This window comes from Ochlerotatus camptorhynchus, unplaced genomic scaffold (assembly GCF_037179485.1).
Source record: "Ochlerotatus camptorhynchus isolate MF236.1 unplaced genomic scaffold, CSIRO-AGI_Acam_v1.1 ptg000130l, whole genome shotgun sequence".
In the NCBI taxonomy this organism is placed as follows: Eukaryota; Metazoa; Arthropoda; class Insecta; order Diptera; family Culicidae; genus Ochlerotatus; species Ochlerotatus camptorhynchus.
In genome coordinates, this window is record NW_027040620.1 from 2,492,266 (window position 1) to 2,515,018 (window position 22,753).

The window sequence follows — 22,753 nt, forward strand, 5'->3', positions numbered from 1 at the left end:
TAAATTTGCCTCATGCCTGATGCTCCCTCCCAACCCAGTATTTATTTATATAATGAAAATATATGTAGTGGAGAAATGAAATATATCAAAACATTAAATATGAATTAATGAATATAATTTATATAGATAAAATAGTTGATATTCTGCAATGAAAATAATAATTATTTTTCATATAATAAGATGCTGCTCTATGTTTCCTCAGCTCACAATATCAAGTGGATATAACACTGAAATATCAAGGTTATATTAAGCAAATATATATTTTTATCTCTAATTACTAATAACGTAAGGATGTAAATATAAAGTGTAAAGTGTGATGTATAACTAACATGACGATGATTTCGAAGACTGAGCTCCTGCACTTTTTGCTATTATGAGTAAACTGATCTCATTGGCCGTGTGGATTCCATGATCTTTCCGTATTATTGCACAAACGAAAATCTACACTAGTCATCAAAAAATCTGATAATTTCATGAATTGAAAAGACTTACCTGCCTAACTTGCTAGCCTAATAAATCAATATCACAGTTTGAACTGTAATCATTCATTTAGAAGATCGAACGCCATTTACGCTTTATAACTGTGGCCCGAACATTAAGGACGTCATTTTAAGAAGTCTTTCTAATTATGGCAGACGAAATTTATTTGATAACTTCATATTGGTATTGGTGAAACCGTTTGCGTTGACGACGACTCTGCAATTCTTTACTCCTATAGGAAAATCCCATAAACAAATGTCAGTTTCGTGAAACATAGCGGACCCTTTCTTATCCTTTTGCTACACTGATAAATTCCGTAGGCAAAACCGATACAGTTAATTCGTATCTACGAAGCTTTTGTAACTCTTTACTTCTGGGGAACTCTCATAACCACAAGCCACTGGATGCGTGAAACATGGAGGCTTCTTACTTACTTATTCGGTCACTCTACCGAAAAATCCCGTAGCCATATGTCAATCTTCGTGTTAACATGTCATGTTCGTAATGTTTCGTATACGGAAAAAATAATGACTATTTTTCAACCACTGCACAGTGGTCCAGAGCGGGAAAATACATGGAAATTGGGTTTTGCGCAAAATCTACTGGCTTTAGAGTTTTGATATCTTGCAAAGAGTTGTTGTTAATGAAAAAGCGCTTCTTTTCATTGGATCAGTCATTAGGGTGATTCAGTTTTAAGGTGACTTCAAAAATCTAACTCTCCAGGGAATTTTTGGCAATTTCTTTGACTTGCTCAAAGTTGTAGAGAATGCAAAACCAAGCAACTTTGTTGAAAACGTCAAATTTTTATCTCATCATCTACGCATTCTACGAACTGAAACAACTAGAAGGCTAGGGTGATTCACGAAAAAACAGTTTTTTGACCATAACTTTTTTTGCTTCGTATTTAAAAAAAAAACTGTTCTTCAAAACACTTTTAAAACTTTATAAAACACACATTTTGATTACCTAAGTATGACGTTTGTACCAATGAATCAAGAGATATAGTCGTTTTAATGTAAGAAATGAGTATTTTTCAAATTAATATAACTTTAAAACGCGCAAGCCAATTTCAAATCTATTGAAAGTAATGGAAAGTAACAATGTGGTTCTATATTTGCTGGAAAAAAAAGGCAGAGGTATCATTTTTTTAACTCGAGATTTTTTAATTAGAAAATTGTCATTTTTTAAGGAAAAAAGCCATAGAACATGAATAAAAGTGGCAATAACCGGTCATTCCTCCTAAAAACTGCTAAAGCTATTATAAAATAAAAGTGAAAGCTAATCTAAGCTGTTAGCTCACAAATAATGTTTTGACAACTCGTTCTGAGCTGAAATTTTGGATACAAACAAATCAAAGGGAATTAGTTGCTGTGATTTAGCAATTATTTAATGTTTATTTTTTTTTTAAACGATCAAGGTTATCAATAAAATGAACATTTTTTTTTTTAGACTTTATTTAAGAGATTTTTAACCATAGGCTAGTTCATCTCTTAATAAAATGAACTAAAACAAAATTGAAGAACAATTACAGCAATTATCCAACGACTACCGACTTTTTTTTGCGTTTTTAAGTCCTTTTTCAGGATCTTGGAGTATTCAAAATACACTAAAATAACATTAAACACGCAAAATAAACCTCACACCGTCTAAAAAGCATTAAATATAACAATTATTACAATTGTGGGCCTTTGATTGCCCAGTTAGTTAAAGCACATTATTAGCAAATAATAAATGTGCAAGTACTTCCAACTTGAACTTAATGAATAGCGCTTTCTGCACCGACATACGCACTACCAAAAAGTCATGTAAATTTCCGTGCCCTGAGACCGACACATGCAAGCGGTCCAAATGGCATAAGAATCAGTTGAAAGAAACGAGAAAACAAATTCAATCAATCGTACTTTTCAAACAATAACATAAAAATCATCGATCGAGCTGCAGCCAGTGAATGATGCACCCGGTACAATAGCCTCTATATAATATATCTATCACATGGCAACACTAAATGTACTAGAATGTTTTGGTTCTATCTTTTTCCCTCTACTCAAAATTGAAATGCTTAAAAAAATGACAAAATGATACACTCTTTGCACACTGTCAAAGATCATCACACAAAATCAACTTTGTTCAAATCAAAACAAAAATACTAGCCCATCTGGTGGATGATGGCACAAGCTTTTAAGAAAATTCTATTACAGCGAACCACATTATTTTAATTGATTTGTTCACCAGTTAGTCGTCTGTCACTTCGTTTGTGGCAAAATGATACGTATACTTACATCTGAACATTTCAATTCTCTTAAGACCTTTGAGAATATATAACAAATTTACATTCAAGTTTTCACATAACGTGTGTTGCCATTTTTTTCGATTATAAAAGATTTTATAGTTGAAATCAAATGATTTAGTTATGGGACTATGTCAAATAGTACCATTCGTTTTCATACTGAATGTTTTTCATTATATCTAACATATTTATTGCTAACGAAATACATACAAAAACATGTAAATATTCATTCACCAGTCAAAATAGTACCACATGTTTCCGAATAGAAAATCATCCGACTGATTTTGTCATACGGTTTTCAGAAACATTGAAATGGGATGCAACTGAATGATGTGTCATTCTATAAATAGATGGTGATTTGGTTCAGTGCTGACGTGTAGAGACAATAGCAGCTCAAACGCTGCCAAATCCCCTGATTGTTGGATTTATTTTGACAGCACCAGTTGGATTTTCATTGACAACCATTTCGATGGAATCCGCACCACTCACGTCTTGCTTGACTTGACAATCCGATAGCTCGCAATAACTTGATAATTTGACAGCTCCTAATGATTTGACATGAAACAGTTGACAGCTCGCTGCTAGTATTTTTCTTGAAAACTGTCTGTAAAGATCTTCCAATTTGCATTTCGGCAACAATGTGCAATAAACAGGTACAGGATACTTTATAGCGAATTAAGGTTTACTTAAAAATATACAAGACTTTTAGGAACGGGTTTTAGGGACGAATCTGAAAACTTTAAAGCACTAAAATATTAAAAGCATACTTTCTATCAGGACTCAGGACCGGTGCACTTTTTATGTTTTCTGGCGAACTTCCAAAGCGTAATCGTTCAGTGCACTTGAACTGATGAGCTGCTGTTTTGACTCGCATGAATTTCCACTTGTGGGCTACAGTGGGTTTCTAAGTATTACTACATGGATGTGCTGAGAATAAAGTCTAGAACGCGCAAAAATTTGTCACCTTCAAATTGGTGTATTTCGGTTAAAAAAGCATAACAAAAAACTGAAATGCTGCATTTGGAAGTTGAGTGTAGACACTACCAAAAAGTCGTGTAATTTTCAGTGACCTGAGACCGACACATGCAAGCGGCCCAAATGACATAAGAATCAGTTGAAAGAAACGAGAAAATAATTTCAATCAATCGTTTTTTTTGCCGAGTTGCGTATGTTTCGGTTTGGGAACACTTAATTTTACATGACATGTTTGTTTACGTTCCATAATTTACGTCAAAGATGGATTACGTCTCGTGTAAAAATAGCTATTTTTAAGTGTGTATATACAATGGTTACTTTGATGAGTTTTCATCGTTTACTCTCCAGTTTTCAAAAAGACGTCCAAGCAAGAGGAGCAGTGTGTCAAAATTTTGCTCGCGCAGCAAAAGAATCCGATGTTCTCACACGCCAAGTTGGCAAAATTGCTGGATGTGGCCAGATCGACCGTGACAAACGTTTTAAAAGTGTCTGTCTGTTAAGAGCGTCTGTCGACCGCCAGGAAGCCTGGAAGCGGTGGCAATCGTAATCCGGACATGGCAGCGACGACGAAGAAGGTGGCGGTGAAATATAAGCGGAATCCTAACCTCTCCATCCAGGACGTCACTGGCAAGCTCAATGTCTCCCATACTACTGTGCAGTGGGCCAAGAAACGAGCCGGGCTGTCGACGTTTAAGAAGGTGAAGGTGGCGAACCGAGATTACAAACAAAACACTTCGGCAAAGCAGCGGTCCCGAAAGCTGTATAAGATCTGCTCACAAAGTTCGACTGTGTCGTCATGGACGACGAAACTTATGTGAAGGCGGATTTCAAGCAGCTTTATACCGCATCAGGAAAAGGGAAAGTGGCTAAAATTTTCAAAACCATCAAACTATCGAGGCTCCCGAAAAAATATCTCGTCTGGCAGGCCATATGCACGTGTGGTCTAAAAAGCGGCATTTTCATTACTACGGGAACCATCAATTAAGAGATCTACGTCCAGGAGTGCCTGGAAGAGCGGCTGCTATCATTCCTAAAGCAACATAATAGACCTGTGCTGTTCTGGCCGAAATTGGCCAGCTGCCACTATGGGAAAAAGGCAATCGAGTGGTACGATGCGAACAACGTGGTTGTTGTACCCAAAGACCACAACCCTCCCAACAGCCCAGAACTCCGCCCTATCGAACGGTTTTGGTCCTTGGTCCTTGGAACCTAAAAAAAACTAATAAATCCATGGAAAATGAGCAGCAGTTTAAATCTAACTGGCGTTCGGAGGCGAATAAGGTCGATGGACCACCGTGCAAAATTTAATGGAAGGGGTTAAGCGGAAGGCACGGCAGTTCGGATTTGGCAAACCAAAAGAATAAACGAACCTTTTTTCCTTTAAATATATGAATTGAACAACCAAACGAAAAATAAGAAGATTTTCGTGATATGAATGTTGACTGAAAGAAACGATATTTTAGTCGACCAATTTTTGCGCGTTCCAGTCTTTATTTAATTGCAGAATATCGCAGGGTTTTTGCGCAGATAGGAATGACTTTTAAAGCAAGTTAAATGGGGGTTTTACAAATATCCTACAAGTTCTAAAGATCATAAATTTCCACAATCTTGGGGGGCTTAAATGATCCTAAAGAAATTTCTTAAAAACTGGGCATTTGTCCTTTTCGCCGTGAGCTCGGCCATTGATGCATTTGATTTAGTTATTAATATCAATATTAAGTCTTCTGGGGTTATCTCTCAGTTATTTGAACTTGTCACCTTCTTAAGTTTTCTAATGAGTTCAAAATTCTCAGAACTATAATTGAACTCTTAAAAAAGTTCTGATTTATTGTCATATCTTGCCTCTTTCAAAGTAGTGTCATATCTTATCCCTTTCAAAGTACGAAACATTACAAAATAAACTTGAAAATGTTAGGCACGACCCGAATATGTTTTGGAATAACTTGACAAAAACAGAAATTCCACAGGAGTGAAGAAGTAGCCAGTGGCTAAAATTCACTAAAATAAAGAAAAAAAAAAAAGAAATTCCACGTTGAGGACGAGCTTATATTTGGTCAACTGGTGGTGTGTATGGTTGGCCCCTTATATGCTCATACATATTGTACTAGGACCAAACTGAGTGAATTTAAGTGAATTAGTGTTACAGAAAATCAGCGTAACAAAAATGGTCTACAAACACGATCGTCATTTTTACATTAAAACAAATTGAATGGACTGGTAACTGTTCCCTAACACGTTTACCAACGCTACAACCCTACTTTATACAAGACTTTACGAGAAAAGCAAGAAGGTTTGTCGCCTGCTGAGCATTGATGTTACTTTCGGTTTCAACAAACGCAATAGATCCTGATTGAAGCCACTTCACATATTTTTTTGTAAAATTCCATACAACCGCCAATTCGCGCCACAGGCGCGGTTTATCTTCATCAATCAATGCAGCTTTCTATCACGTAATCGTCTTCAAAACCGAAAATGTTATAATAGTACTTTTTGCAGCCGGTTGTAGCTTTTTTGCCTCTTCACTTCACCTTGACAGAAAATCACAATCTGTATATAGGCAATTGCTTCTTCAAAATTTCACCTCTGTTTATCGAAAATTACGAAACTCTCTTCACATTTTTTTTTCTGCTGCTGCTTCCCATCCATCCGTCTCCATAGTCGTGGCAGCATCACTTGTTGATTGATGGTTTGCTCTAGCTCTAAGTCACCGAGTGCGGTGCGGTACACACGGGATGGAAGTTGATTAAACCACGAAATTAATTACAGTTTCGCTTTTCAACTGCGCGGCTCGCGCAAAGTGTGTATGTGGGTATACGACGAAATTTCGATTTCATAGCCGATTTCTTCTGGGCTGTGCGGAACGAGCATTGAAGCTCGTTACTCTGTTCGACGCCGGCCGGGGTACGTTAACTCCCCTTGCGGACTGATATTAGAAAACAGTGATTAGTCATACCCGTTTGATGGAGTAACAAGCTCCAACGAACGACGTGAGGTTATCCTCAACTTTTTTGGCGCAGGTAGTTGAACGATGCATATGCTGGGAGTTACACAACTACTTTTTATTTTCGAGCAACTGTGACATGCAATCTACTGGTGGAATTTAAATTGATTCAAACGCATGATTCATACTCGTAGGATTTGAGTTATGGGACTGCATAGCTGGGTTTGTCGACATTTAATTTGAATGTGGAATGTGCACTTTTTGACAGTACTTTTAGCTGCATAAGACAAGCATTAGCCGGTCTATAACCAGTGTCTATAGTCAATAGTGGATTGGATGTTCACAAAGCCAACATATTTTATACCATATGAAGCAGGTGTGAGGAAAAACATGCCTATCAATAATATTTCGATGGTTTTTATCGATCAAAATCTGAATTTCAAATTTTGCATCAGTCGATTATTCATTAAAACAAGCTATTAGAACAAGCGCGTGTTTGGTTGAGGTAGGTTTGATAGTAGTTTTAGACAGAAACCCCAATTAAATGTGGGCAAGTTCAACCAATCGCAAGCTGTGTCATTTTTCAGACCTATTTTTGACAGAAAGTCCCGAGTAAGACCGGGTAATTTTGAACAAGTTCGAGCTGGATCATTAAACACAGCTAATGAATGTAGTTGACGAGTTTATTTTATTCGTTTTTCGATAGCAATTAGAATGTGAAATCATACAGCATTGGTTTAACAGAACATGATCGTGGAACTATTGTGGAACTAAAGTGATTTGTGAAAAAAGTAACTATTGATTTTTCACTCAAAAATCAATACTTTTGATTTATTTCAAAAATGGTCTACGTAGTTTAAGAACAGCCACATTAATGGTTTAATTATGAATTTCAAAACAATTATGAAGAAACCTCCAACTGAGTTCTGACAAGAATTCAAAGAAGAAGATGGCAAACACTAGAATAAATGTAAATGGTCTTGAAAATTTAATTTGTGAGAAATTTTTTTTTAAATTGATACGGAAATAATTGGGTTTGTAATTGGGTCTGTAATGAATGATACAGTAAAGGGTAAAGTTTGGCCCCTCAAGTTTTGACATACTCGATTTGAGTTGGATTCAGTAGCGTGTATCGTTGGATGGTCTAAATAAACCCACAAATATGCATGCTGAACGAATTGAGCCTTGAGTGCATCGATTCGCATGATTGAATCAGTCATTTCACGAAAGTTGTTGCGCAAGGATGTGCATCTCATTAGTCTTTGTTAAGACACATGGCCGAGGCTTGATACCTCGGGAATCTCTTTACATGACCGAGGGGTACAAGGAGAAAATCGACGAAAATAATATGTCAATATTACTTGGGACCAAATGCAATGTTCAGCTTGAATTGATTCGCTTAGCTGTAAGAATGTTGAAAGAAGATTTATGAAGAGAATCGATCAATGAACGCTCACTGTCGAATTTCAGTACCTAGCACTGAAAAAAAAACTCGATGGTACCTCTATTTATGCTATGAGATTAGCATTGTAAGTCCCTCCTACTTGAAGAAATATGCAATCGAACGTCTTGCTATGCCTCGCCCATATCAGCAAAAAATCCAGAAATGTATAAACCTTTATATAGCCAAATCTTCGAAGTAGGCTGAACTTACATAGCTAATCTAAAAGCATCAATAGACGGTACGATAATTTCAGTGCTTGGTGCAGAAATCTGTAATCTGTGATAGGGAAATCCTTTTTTTTCACCACAGAAACAGCCCGTTTTCTTATGCAAAATAATGGATGCGCGTTCACAAAACGCACGAAATCTTAAAAAAAAAAACAATATTTAGTAGATAAAATATGTACCGAGTATTGAATGGATGGATTTCAAGCTAAAAGTTATCGAATAACCCTGCTATCCGAGTGTGGTTGTTTCTGACCGACTAGAAGTTAAATTTGGGCTACTGTGGCTGAGTTTTGTTCAAACATTGAAAATAACTTCCGAAATGTCGCGTTTAACCACGAGTTAAATTTAACTCGACAATTGGGCACAGCTCAAGAAGTATTTCTTGATTACTTCTTTGATTGTCAATTTAGTGCAACTGGCAGCTCGCTCACGCATGCTGACATTACAATCAGATAGGGGAAATTTTCCCTGCCTGATACTGGTGTCAGTAATGCAACGGTGAAATGCGTTGTTTGCAAAAGCTGATACGTCCCTTCGAAAAAGTAATCCACATTTGTAGAACACGGGATCGGTATCACTCAGGCGAGGTTGATCCATTTCGGAGAGCTTGCAAGCGATGGGGCTCGCTGCCAGCAGCCAGTGATCTCGACGGGAACAACGCGCAAGGTTCGGGATGCATACTCGTGGAAAGGAACCGCTTCCTTCCTACTGCTGCTGCTGCTACCTGGTCACCCGGCGTCCGAGAAAATGAGTTGAGTCACGACAGCAGCGCTGTTTTATAACTTTTCAGATTCAAGCAGAGAGATGTGTAACTAAGTGGTACTCGATTATGAGGACTGGGTTTGGGGAGAACGTTTATTTCATGAAAACAATAATAAAAATATCAGTTTTTATTCGCAAATTTTTTCAACAGTTTTTTTTAATGAAAAATAAAAAAAAACATTTAATGTAACAGATTAAGAAAGTAATTTCTAATCGATTTGTCTGTTTGGATTTTAATTTAATCTATAAATGACAAAGTTATAAACGTTCAAAACCTTACACCTTTTCGTGACGGTCGCAGTTTTAGATTTTCGATTTACCTTCCCAGAAGACGTAGTCTACGTCAAAATTCAATTTAGTTCGAAATAAAGGTGCAAGACAAATATTTCTCAATATCATTGAAAATATAAAACAAAAATCAAAAACTAACGTCGATTTATTCTTTAGGAGCTATTTATTAAACACGTAGACACTTCTCGGGAAGAGTTTACGGTCCAAATAAATATCCAAAAATTTGTATGGACGATTGTATACATCTAAAACCTCTCAAAAATGGTCTACGTAGTTTGAGAACATCCACATGTATGGTTTAATTTTGAATTTAAAATAAATTTGAAGAGACCTCCAACTGAGTTCTGACCAGAATACAAAGATAATTATGAGGAGAATTATTATTTTTATTATCCCAAGTATGTTCTAAAAAGAATTCCAATGTACTTTTGAGCAGAACTCCAAGATAATTCAGAAGATAACTCCATGGAAATGTTGAGGATAGTTTCAAAAGAATTCCTTGAAGTATCCCAAAGGAATGCTGAGGAGCATTCAAAGGAAATTAAAAGAAGACCTTTAACGGAACTTGGTGATACATTTGATCACAATTCCTAGAGGAATTTTAATTGAACCTCTGTCTTATTTATGCTGGCACCTACCAAAAAACACGCCTTCGGCTGTCGCATTCCAATTCGGTCGGAAATAAATCAACCATAAATACCACACGTCTCAGCTGCTCGAACGATCTACGCCGCCGCTAAATGCTGTCATTTTCACAAACGTTCATTAATTCTCGCTCATTAATTCAAACGAAAGTACGTACTCACACCCATAAACCAAATGGCAAAGTCGTGCCGGGTCTGAATGAAAGTGAATCTTGCCGCAAACGTTTCCCTTCTTGCTTGAGTTGGAACACCTTTTTCCCCGCACCAAATCTCGTTCCTTGAACTTGTACGTAAAACAAGACGTGTCAGACTCCGGGAGGCGTCTCATAAATTCGTCAAAAATTTATTTTCATCTATTATTAATAAATTCATTTCTACTTTTCCATACTGGCAACAAGCACTGCAAGCACGAGATCCGTTTTTCTACGTCATAAACTCTCTGTGGCAAGGCAATAAACCAATTGAAAGTGCTCTGTTTCACTCGTTAGGGAAAACCAAACCAGCCAGACGTCATCTTCTCAAACACTGCATCCCCCGCAACTTGATGCTGAGGAGAAAGATTCACGCCGTACGCTATATGGATGGTTGGCAGGCTGACTGGCAAACCGTACTCTGCAATTGAATATGAAAATGCACTTTTATTAATTATTACACTTGCGCTTGGAAATCGTTTTTTTTATCACTTCCGCGCACAGTGGGAAAATAGCGGTCATACTGCACACAAGCCGCAATGTGCGTCTTTGGATGTCAACTTGTGCGTCCAAACACATTTGAAAAACCATTTCCGATAATCATGCTACAGCAAGCGAAACCAAATCAGACCTTGATCCCACTGTGCCCCTATCCCTCATCATGGCAAACACTTTTCATTTAATTTCTTTCAATTTTCCCTCTAACAACACTGGCTCTCTTTCTCTTTCCACGCGAAGCCGAGGAAAAACGACCAGTTTTTCGCGTTTGCTCTATTTGCTGTTGTTTAGTGTGTAGCACTCCGAATGCTGTTGCTATTAGGTTGGTTTTCCTCGTCGCTCTCGATGACTAATGTTTTATGTATTTTCACGGTGGCATGCAACGTTGAGTGTGGAGCGATTCAATAGGGACGATCAAAGACGTTTTTTTTTTTTTTCGTTTGCTTTAGAAAGCTCAAACAACGAGACGGGCATATCTTATGCTCTGCACACTTCACTGATCTATTATTATTTATTTGGAATTATCATTTTTCCACTAAATGTCCATTTGAGTCGCTTGTACGAGACTGGCGGCAGATTGGGTGCGTGAGCATTTCTGTTTGCGACTTTCCAAAGTTATTTCGGTGTGAACAAAAAGACATTCCAGCTTCACGCGATGCTCGTTATTGTTGTAAGTCTAAGCGATGACACAGTTATTAGACGGGTGAAATCGAACCCTTGACTTACGAAATCATTTCCATCAAATGGGCTTAGAGGGCACTAATTGTATTATTTTTCCGAAACGTTTAGGAGTGATATCAGAAATGTTTCAATGTGAATCCTATGGCACTGCTCATACTTATTATCATTAACGGGTGTTCAATAAAACAAAATTTAGGTTTTTTTCAGTCATATAAAAATTTTTTCAACGAATTCAGTATTTTTTTATTAAAAACATAATGTTTATTCTTTAAAAAACGTCAATGAATATTGGAGAAGGGACCCTGGTCAGCCGTACGACGCAACTTAGTCGCGGTGATCTCACAAGAACGCTGGACGGCACTGAAATCATTCTCATCATCATCATTCTCCTGAAAACCCGTTATTTCTGTAAATTATTGCAACAAAAACCAATAGTATTGATCAATCAGGCATGGAAAAAATCATTCACGTAACGTTCAATTTTAGATCACAAATGAAAATTTTTCTGCTTTGATAAACAATCTCTGCAACCCTGCCTGTGAAGAGTTACGCGTTCACTCAACAGGAGAAGATAGAACGTAAACATGAAATCGTTGACAGCGTTCATTGATGGTTATGTTAAATTATTGATTCATTCCCACGTTACTTGCTTCGATCGCATTTTGAATGATTGTCAAGAGGATCGCAAATGAATACATTCTTTCGTTCGCAAAGATTCTTCGCAAAACATTCGGATCGCATAAGGTGGCCGTGTTTCATTTAGCTGGAAGTGTACTTCTCCTGTTTCGATTTTACTAAATTATCAACACGTGATCGCAAAAGCCTAAGTAAGTAATTGACAAGATCAGTGTTCGGAAAAACATTCTCAAATCTCATTCATTGAGCCTCCCTGCGAGAATAAACTCGCGTGCGAATGCGGCAAACTAAATTCATGCTTGAGATTCTCATGCATATTCACGCACTCACACTGACAACGCCGAAAAATCATTCCAGCTTTAAACTCATAAAACCACTCAAACGTTAATTGATATCATGCCTATGCATGTTGTGTTAGTTTTTCAACCCCTGATGCGCAAACAATAGTAATATCATTGAATAACGCCAAAATATAATGCATTTATGAACCTGAAAACTCATCGGTGATTTTTGCGACGTTGAATTTTGCAAGGTAAAACTCATAGGCGCATAAACTCATGCATGAGATTTGAGTTTTTGAGTTTTTCCGAACACCATTGTTGAACTTCTAGAATGAAACGACTTCGCACGTAGAAAAGCATCCTACTGCAGGTTATTCAGGTGGAAAACGAGAGGTTCCTCTGTAAAGCCAATGAAAACTTGAGCTACAAGCAAGATATGGTTGTGCCGAGGAATTTTAAAAAGCATATTTTTAAAATGCACCAGGATGTTTACTCGGAAATGGATTTACCTGCCCTGCGAACTGAGAAAGCAGCTGCACTGGCTAAGATAAAATCCAAAAAAGCTACCGAAGGTACGAATAGAGAAACCGTCCTTCTTGGCCCTTTGCAGTTAACTACTGTCAATCATCTCCCACATTTGTTCCGGGAAATGGAAGGATTCAAAACATTGGTAGGACTCTATGATGTCACCGGAAACACTGTCAATCGTAAAGCTCAGTATGTACAGCTTGGCAGCTCATATCAGCAGAAAAATCTCTTAAAAAAATTCTGGAAATTCTCCAGGAAATTCTCTTTGAACATCCCTAAACACTGACTTTCCAATTATCATCAGAATTCATCGACAATTTTAAAAACAATTAATAATATTTCAAAGTGTCACTATCAATGCCAATATTCATAATCTTGTAAAATGGCTGCCCCAGGATGTAATGATAAAAAATCTCCTTAGAATTAAGAACACATCCTCCATCTAATAGTTATGATGAGTATTCCCCTCTCTATCTGTTAGGCTTCACAATATCTTGAACTATTTTGTAAAATCTTCTCTAAGATGAGTTCCTTTAACTGTTTCAAGCAATATTATACAAGTTTTGACAAGTTCATCAATAAATTGAAAATATTGTTTTATAAACACAAGTACAGAGTCCAAATTGGTTACGGTAAAACTGGTACAAGAAATAAGCTTCCGTCCACATGCAGCTGATCCCTATTTGTACCATGAATGCATTCGTAAAACGGTGCAATAGAAATCTCTCCAACACAGACTCAAGAATGCAATCGTGCATTCATAGATAGCAAAAAAAATCGATTCACGTGTGAACGTTCACGAAACAATCCTGTGAATCCCATCCCGGCTAACGAATGACAATCATGCGCATTCATCTGCTTTGATGTCATTCATTTTCTCATTCCTTTGGGGGTTCATCTGTATCCACGTTCAGGTTAGTTCATTTGGAGAGATTTCATCAGTTTGTGAGCGATCGGAAAGTAGCTTCCAAAACAATGAACTGAGTTACCAAGAGTAATGTGAGTGAATGACCGTTTCCATCCTTTATCAAGTTTTAGGAGTAATGGAGTATGGAGAATGGAGTTATTTCAAGGGGTATTCAACTCTGCACATCCCAATCTGTGCCGAAAGCTAGGTCAAGCGTTTTGCTGAACGTGCCGAAGTGTGTCAATCAAGTTATCAGTCTCAGTAACCCAACTCGGGGGCAACATGACAGCTCCAGTATATTGCCAGGGTACCCCGGCAATTTGGTGCTCGTGGTTCTGTCAAACTCACAAATTTAAGAAGTGTTATCTGAATAGGGTGAATGTGGAAATGATGTACAGTAAATAAAATTAATGTTTTAAATTCATTTTAATGTTTCGTGCCAACCAAAACGAACACGCAACGTCCGACGTAACAATTAACATTAGCGACATAGGAACTCCTGTGATGCCAGCAAGAAATGTCATTTTGATTCTCAGCAGTGTGCACAATACATAATCGGTTTATGAAACTTTTTTTTATTTGGTGTAGGGTATGTATTTGAGCAGTACAGATGCGAAAGCTTAAACATATGATTTGTGAAACAAAATTATATGATTTTCATCGAATTTATTGTACCAAATGAGAATTGATCAAGGATATAGCTATTATCGTTGTTGATGATCAAAGAAGAATAGTTTTGCAGCGAGTAAGAGCGTGCCTATTATACGCAGCTAGTACTGCAAAATGTATAATTTAAGGTACAAGCTTAAAAGAGTACAACCAACCGGTGGATTCTAAGGATTTAAAATTGACTCACTACTTGACTAGCCCATTGATCCCAAGCAAATCGATTAACGGACCCCATAGAGGGGTTCGTGGATATTCCTAAGTTTCGAGGGGTGCATCGATTAGCTTGGGACCAAAGAGAGTACCAGAGCTGAGCCAAAAAGTTGAGCACGTTTCTTCGGGACCTTCCAGTCTTAGAATTACCTCTATGGTACAACCATAGAGGTAACTCTAAGACCAGAAGGTCCCCAACAAACGAGCTCAACTTTTTGGATCAGCTCTGGTACTATCTTCGGTCCCAAGCTAATCGATTCTACCCTCGAAACATAGGAAAATCCACTAACCCCTCATTGTATCTGTCAAACTTTCATAGCAAATCAAAACAAACATAGTGTAATACTAGAATTTCGACTAGAATGGGGAACGTTAATCGTTTGCTTGGGACCAATAGGCTAGTCAAGTAGTGAGCCAATTTAAAATCGTTATTTTCGTATTGATTGTTGGTACAACGGCGTACTTTGTACGTCTGTCGAAGGCCTTAAATGAATTTAAGTTAAATATGTGATATAAATTCCCATTTTTTTTTTGCGACAATGGATCTACGACCATTCGTCAAAACTCAATTTTAGCTGATATTTTGGAAAATTCTGATTAACAACCACTTCTCTCATATGATCACTAAATTTTCCAAAGTTCTTCATGGTATTTGAGTTGTCATTGTCACTATTCCCATAACTGTGTAACTAAACAATAGAACATACAAATTTATGGACTCATCTGTTTCTTGGGACTTCAAGTTTAGTGAGGAATAACGTTAATGATACGGACTAACAGACTAATCACTTAATTTTATTCGTTTTAGAAGCTCATTATGAATATTTTTGTGAGGCCCTTTATTTAGATTTAGATAATATAATTTTATTTATTTCTTCAATTTTAAAAGGATTTACAAAATATTCGTCTTAGTCCAGCTACTCAAAGCAAAATAAAATAAATTTTGTAATTTTTTTTCGGAAGGAATTCTTAATGTCTCCCAAGATTTTGGCATATTCCTCAAACTGGAGTTTCAAATATAAATCGATGGACAATTTTATCAATATATTGCTATGATTGTTTACTGCCTCCTGATCCAAAATATATCCCGTTACAAAAAAAAATACATGTTGATGTATGCTGCAGATGCTTATAGGATGATATTTTCAATCCACTCGGAAAACTTTCTAACGTTGAAATTTTTGTGGTGATTCATGAGTATTTTCAGTTCAGTTTCAGAAATCTTGCATATCAGATTAACACACAAGAACACAAGAACATAGAAACACGGGAAAGTAAACTCTTTGTATTCATACGGCTCATGGCAAGCCTTTATAGCTCAACTATGATCACAAAAAATAAGCTTAAGCCTGAATATACTCAAGAGCAAAATAAAATAGAAGACAGCAAGGTATATTTATTACCATTTGATTATAAAAGAAAATGAACCTCCATCAATCGGTTTCAATTCATTTGGATTTATTTCATTTCACCACGAAAATCATAAATTCGCTCTTTTCATATAGCATTCATGCCTGTTGTTTGTCATCCACACATGATGAAACAAAAAGTTGGTTTCCCATAGCGAAATACCATTGCAGTGGTGAAGAATAATCCCTTTGTTTACGTTGTGTGGTGACATCTACTATGTATTTGCAAGTGGGTACGTGAAACTAAGATTATCTGTCATCATGCTGGGGACTTGCAGTAACCCATGAGTTTGGCAACACCGCATGACGTTTGAGATTGTGTGTTTACATTTTCAAGTCAAGGACGGAAAAAAGTTGTACCCAACCGGCTGTGGAAGATGAATCTTGTCTGCAATATCATCATGCTACTCGGGCAATGCTAAAATCTGAAAAATAGGAAGGACTCAACCTAAAATGCCCACCGGCGGTAGTAGTAGCAGCAACAATCAGTACGAAACTAACGATTTTAAATTTGCTCACTACTTGACTAGCCTATTGGTCCCAAGCAACTCGACTTGCGTACCCTATTCTAGTATAAATTCCAGTACTGCACTATGTTTGTTTTGATTCGCTATGAAAGTTTGACAGATACAATGAGGGGTTAGTGGATTTTCCTATGTTTCGAGGGGTGAATCGATTAGCTTGGGACCGAAGATAGTACCAGAGCTGAGCCAAAAAGTTGAGCTCGTTTCTTCGGGACCTTCTAGTCTTAGAGTTACCTCTATGGTAGCAGCAATAGACCTGCAGTAGCTTCCCAGTGTCAGCAGTCGTGATTAGGTACTAAATTCGTCTGATTGCCCCCCCCCCCCCTTGATGGAGTACCAAGGTTTATCTAAATGTCGGTCCAGAATCTCGATACTTTTTGCAGTCGTTTGCTGATTACCTTCTCCTTGTATCTGCCTGTTGTTCCTTCATATTTTTTATCCTTGGGCATGCCGGAATCGCATATTAATCTCCCTGAAACTACTGCCGGTTCCGATTACGTTCATTAAGACCGTGATTCAGATTGGCTCTGTTACCTCAGCCAGCGTCTTGTAGATGGTCAACTTCGTGCGGCAAGCGAATTTTATTCGACTGGAGTGTCTTCCGGAATCCAAAGTAGGCACAATTCCCTGCCATAATGATTCTATGAATTTCTTTGCGCTAAAACGTCCAATCAGTAGTTTAAAAATGACAATAAATGTGCAAAAATATTGCGGACCCACCGAAATAGTCATCAAAACGCATGAAAAGTATCAAAGCAAACAACCTAAAAAAGCACCCACAACGATGAAATGGTAAGAAAAAACCCAATTCTGAATCAACTTGCAACGCCTAAAAGACCATAAAACACAGATAAAATGTTTTAATCGTGACAAATTTATGAAAACGCTGAGATTACATTTCAAGCCTTCCATGATAGCTATTAAATAAATCTTAAATACTCCTAAATAACTAATTTTAAAAATGAAAAAATAAAATGGCCTCGAAAATGGCATAGAATATCGCATGTCTTTAATTCTTTAAAACAACCTGAAAGCTCTTATAATAAAGGGTGATACGGTCAAAATGTGGTCAAGGGAAAACGCGTGTAAATCGGTGAAATCGTTTATTTAAAAAATCAAATTAAATTTCTTTTTCAAGTTCAATTAGTATAAAATTCAGGAAAAATATTCAGTTAGGCTTCCGCTTTTCCAAATCCGAATTGCCGTGCCTTACGCTTGACCCCTGCCATCAGATTTTGTACAACCACCTTGTCCACCTTCTTCGCCGCAGAAAGCCAGTTTGCCTTGAACTGCTGCTCGCCCTTAGCAGTTTTTTTGGTCTTCTTTAGGTTCCGCTTGACAATAGCCCAGTATTTCTCAATTGGGCGGAGCTCTGGCGTGTTGGGAGGGTTCTTGTCCTTGGGAACCACCTGCACGTTGTTGGCGGCGTACCACTCCATGGCCTTTTTACCGTAATGGCAAGATGCCAAATCCGGCCAAAACAGTACGGAACAACCGTGTTTCTTCAGGAAAGGCAGCAGACGTTTATTCAAACACTCTTTCACGTAAATTTCTTGGTTGACAGTCCCGGAAGCTATAAAAATGCTGCTTTTCAAGCCACAGGTACAGATGGCTTGCCAAACCAGATATTTCTTTGCGAACTTTGACAGTTTCATGTGCTTAAAAACATCTGCTACCTTTCCCCTTCTTTTTGCCGTATAAAACTCCTGTCCCGGAAGCTGCTTGTAGTCGGCTTTGACGTAGGTTTCGTCGTCCATTACCACGCAGTCAAACTTCGTCAGCATCGTCGTGTACAGCCTCCGGGATCGCGCTTTGGCCGTCGTATTTTGTTTATCATCGCGATTTGGAGTCACTACCTTCTTGTAAGTCGATAGTCCGGCTCGTTTTTTGGCTCGATGCACGGTTGTAGACGATACACCCAGCTTATTTGCGGCATCTCGGAGAGAGAGGTTAGGGTTTCGCTTGAAACTACCGGCAACTCTCTTTGTCGTCTCAGCGGCTTCCGGTTTTCGATTTCCCCCCGATCCAGACTTCCTGGCTGTCGACAAACGTTCCCCAAACACTTTAATTACATTTGTAACGGTTGATTTGGCAACTTTTAGCGATTTTGCCAACTTTGCGTGCGAGTAGCTCGGATTTTCGCGATGCGCGAGCAAAATTTTGATACGCTGCTCTTCTTGCTTGGACGGCATTTTGACAACTGAAGAGTGAATTCCAAAATCAAAATAGGAGCAACATTCTACACACACACACCTTCAAAATGAGGGGTGTTCAGGTTTTTTAAATGCAAAATTGAAAGAAATACGTCAAGTTGATATTGACCAAATTTTGACCGTATCACCCTTTAATTATGAAATGTCAAAATGGTCCTAAAAACTTCAAAAACGGTCTAAGCTTACTGGCCCTAAAAAGCAAAAAAGGCCTTGAAATAATAAAAGAAATATGTGGCTATTGCAGCTAATTTTTTCATTGAATTTTAAAAATATATGACCAAAATAGCTGAATTTCTGCGACCCATTTTTTTCTTCCTCTGTTTGGGACCTAACACTACTGCGACCAGTAAATTGATCTATTGTAGTATATCCCGTGTCCTTAGTTTAGTGCATGTCGTATTACTCCATCACTATTGAGAAATGATGAAGTATTCGATTTTTTTACAGTTGTCACTCTTGCATTTATCGCAAGGATCCGACTCTAATTGAAAGGTAACGCTATTTATACCCTTCGGAGTGTATCCTCCAAAGGCGCGCCCCTTTGTCAATCAAAATTGGATTCCTTAGCAACAAAATTAAGGTATGACACCGATAATGACCATGCATCAGAACCCTAGTCTTAACCACTTCAAACTAGGGAACAAGGAATAGAAGATTAGGAATCACATAGATGAAGACAACTAACTCATTTTTTTCCTTCTTTCAAGATCATCCTCGGTAGACAAAGCCGAGTCTTGTCACTATCAGCAAGGCATAAAAAGTAACAAGGACTAAGATGTGTTCCTTGGATTAGTGAATAATCCTGTTCCTCTAGTTTGAAGTAGTCAGGACTAGGAATCGGTGGTAGATCTTATATCCCGTAACGTACCACGAAAAGGTGATCTACCCACATTACGGGGCTCTGCGACCCATAGATTGAGAAACGCTGTATTAAACCAGACCGTGTAGTATCGTATTGCCAATATCGGGATCTCACTGTACCACGTGGACAGAACAAAACATGGTTTACCCCCCCCCCCATTCTCCTTCGTGGACATACGCTTGGCCCCTCCCTTTTCCCTGATGTTCACGTGTACTGTGTATTTTGTTAAAAATATTATTATTAAAAGATCCTTCTTACGAATTTGAATTCTGACCAAAGTTTCCGAATACGTCTTCAGAATGAGAAGTGAAGCAGTTTCTAAAAGATGCCAATAGAAGTAATTTGGGGAAGAGCACGGTGAGTGGTAACATGCATAGCCATATCCCCGGGTTAAAGTTGCTATAAAATAATCTATTTCATTTGAACACGTTACGCAGAAAAAATCCCAACCAAGTGAAGAAAAAAAAACACCAAACCTTTTTTAAAACTCCTGACGTCATAAGGGTACTAAATATCTCATTGCATGATATTTTTCCATAGCTTATTCTACGGTTAAGTGAAAAGTTTTCAACCTGTCACGCTAAATCCAATTACTTCGAAAGGCGCATGCCTTTCTCCGACGTTACAGCATTCTGAAAATCCCATTCAATTCATCCAGTTTGAATGGAACAGACAGGCACTTCCTAATGCAATCTCCGTTTCCCCCCGATCAAATGCGTGACTATTAATCCGTCTCAGCCGAAAACAGTGTGACTCCCCCAATAACTGCCGCACCTTAAAAGCCACTCCAATCTTCATGTTACAACGCAACTCGGAAGAAAGTGCGTCTACATGCCGCCGTTCATTGATTTCTTCCTAAAAGGTCGCATATACTCATTTGCTTCGTGCATGTAGGTAATCCCATTTGGTGATGGCCTTGACGTCTTGCGCGCCCCTATCCTCCGTCAATCTACATTGATCCACCTGGCACTTGGCGGTAGCAAGAGCGACAGCCCATTGGCGTTGGCGGATTTAAAACGAGAAAACCATTTCACCATGCCCAGCAGCCTGCTCGTCCAAGCATCATGGTTCTGCATGGGCAACGAACGCGCGAGGAGAAAGTTGACCGAATATCTTTCTCGCCTTTCCACGATCTCACTGTACTGCTGTTGTTGGCTGTGGAAGGACCATCGCATGTGTGGTGTGTTGTTGTAGGCACTGATGACTGGCTGCTTGGTTGACGATGATGCTTCTGGCATCGGCGTCGCATGCGCGCGGTGGGCTGGGTTGGGGCACATATCGTGAAATCGAGTGAGTGACTGCGATCAGCGATGGTGAGTGACTTCGTGCTGAGTCACATCAGGTTTCGTGCCGATCTTGTTTGAACGAGTGGGGGGATTAGGAGAAAAAGTAAGCGATGTGATGATGGAAGGAACGGGGGTATATTTGCTGAATCGAATGTTTGAGATTGTTTTCATGTTTTATATCGGACTGCCTCTATCGCTAGTAATTATCTGTACCGCCGCGCACATTCCACAGAGAGTTTTATTTCTTCCGAACGGAACTGGATGTGGTTGGTGGACTTGATCGCCCGGGCACGGAGCCTGCTGGTGAGACTAGGCCAAGGTGAATGACCGTCGTCGCTGATATGGGAGCTTGATTGAAGTAAGAAATTGTGAAATCGATATCGATGCGTTTTTAATGATCCACTGAGAAGAGCTGGTTTTTTTTTATAAAACATACATATGTCATAGCCTAGAGGAATTCTGTTTCTTCGGAAAGCATACATGTTATAGAAATGTATTCATGATTGGTAGGCGATCTAACTAACCTTCCAGGTGATAAAAAAAAAGGCTGCAGAATACCTTATACAGACAAAAATGAGCATATGCAGTTAAAAACAGGCTTAATGAGCTGTTCCCAAGCAGAATTGTATTTTGTTATAAAACAGCAAAAAAGGGTTCTTTTCCATTTAAATCCACTTAAATAATTTTGGTATCCATGACAGATACGTATTTCGACTACAATGTGCAGTCTTCATCAGTGTCATTTCCACTAAAGACTTTTCTGAATTGAACTTATCAGCTTTTGTTAACAATGCATTTGATCGATGATTTGGTACGGTGAGACTACCATCAGATTGGGGCAGGCATGGAGAATAATTTACATTAACTTGGTGCATTCATTTACATTCATTTGTCTCTAACTTTTTTAATCAACAGAATTTCGTTGAATGATGTATAAAGCTTTTGTTGATTTTGATATTAGCTACAACTTTTGTCAATAATCTAAATCTATATCTCTTATGCATGATGAACCAAAGCGAACAGAACACACCATTGTTTTTCAGTGTCCCGATACTCGAACAATGCACATCGCTCGATCCATCGTCGCCTTGTCCAATCGTGTCAGTTTATCCGGAAATCCGTACTCGTTCATAATCTGTCATAAGCGGCACCGGTGGTGTAGTGGTAAGCGTGATTACCTCTCACCCTAGCAGGCCTGGGTTCAATCCCAGTCGGCGCCGCCGGGATGTTCTGAAGCATAGCATCTCTGATCACGCCTTCCTTCGGAAGGGAAGTAAAGCCGTTGGTCCACGGTTCATGAATAGATGGGTTGATAGGTAGGGTCCAGGTGTAGGAGCAGCCTCTCTGGCGTCGGTAGCATTGGTGCTCAGCACGGAAAACAAGATCGACAGAAAACAAATAAAAGGAAAAAAAAAAATAATCTGTCATAGCTGATCTCGATCGATTGCCGAATCTCGAAAATTTGATCCGTGGTGGCGCGGGCACCAATGAATCCTGCCTGCTATTTGCCGAGAATAGAAGAGTACCTTGTAGGTGGCGCTCAGCAGCGTGATCGCGCGGTAGTTGCAGCGCTGTAGCCAGTGCTTCACCACCGTATTTTAATAGCTCACTTGGTAGATGATCTACACCAGTTGCTTTGTTGTTCTTCAGCCGACCGATCTACTCCTCAACTTCTTGAAGATCAGGGGCCGGTAGCCTGTCGTCTTCTGCGCGTGCTCCAATTGTTGCGCTAACTATTGAGCTTCTCGTAGAACTTCCGTGTGTCGTTTACGCGGTACAGATTTTCCATCGCCTCGTGATCTCGGTC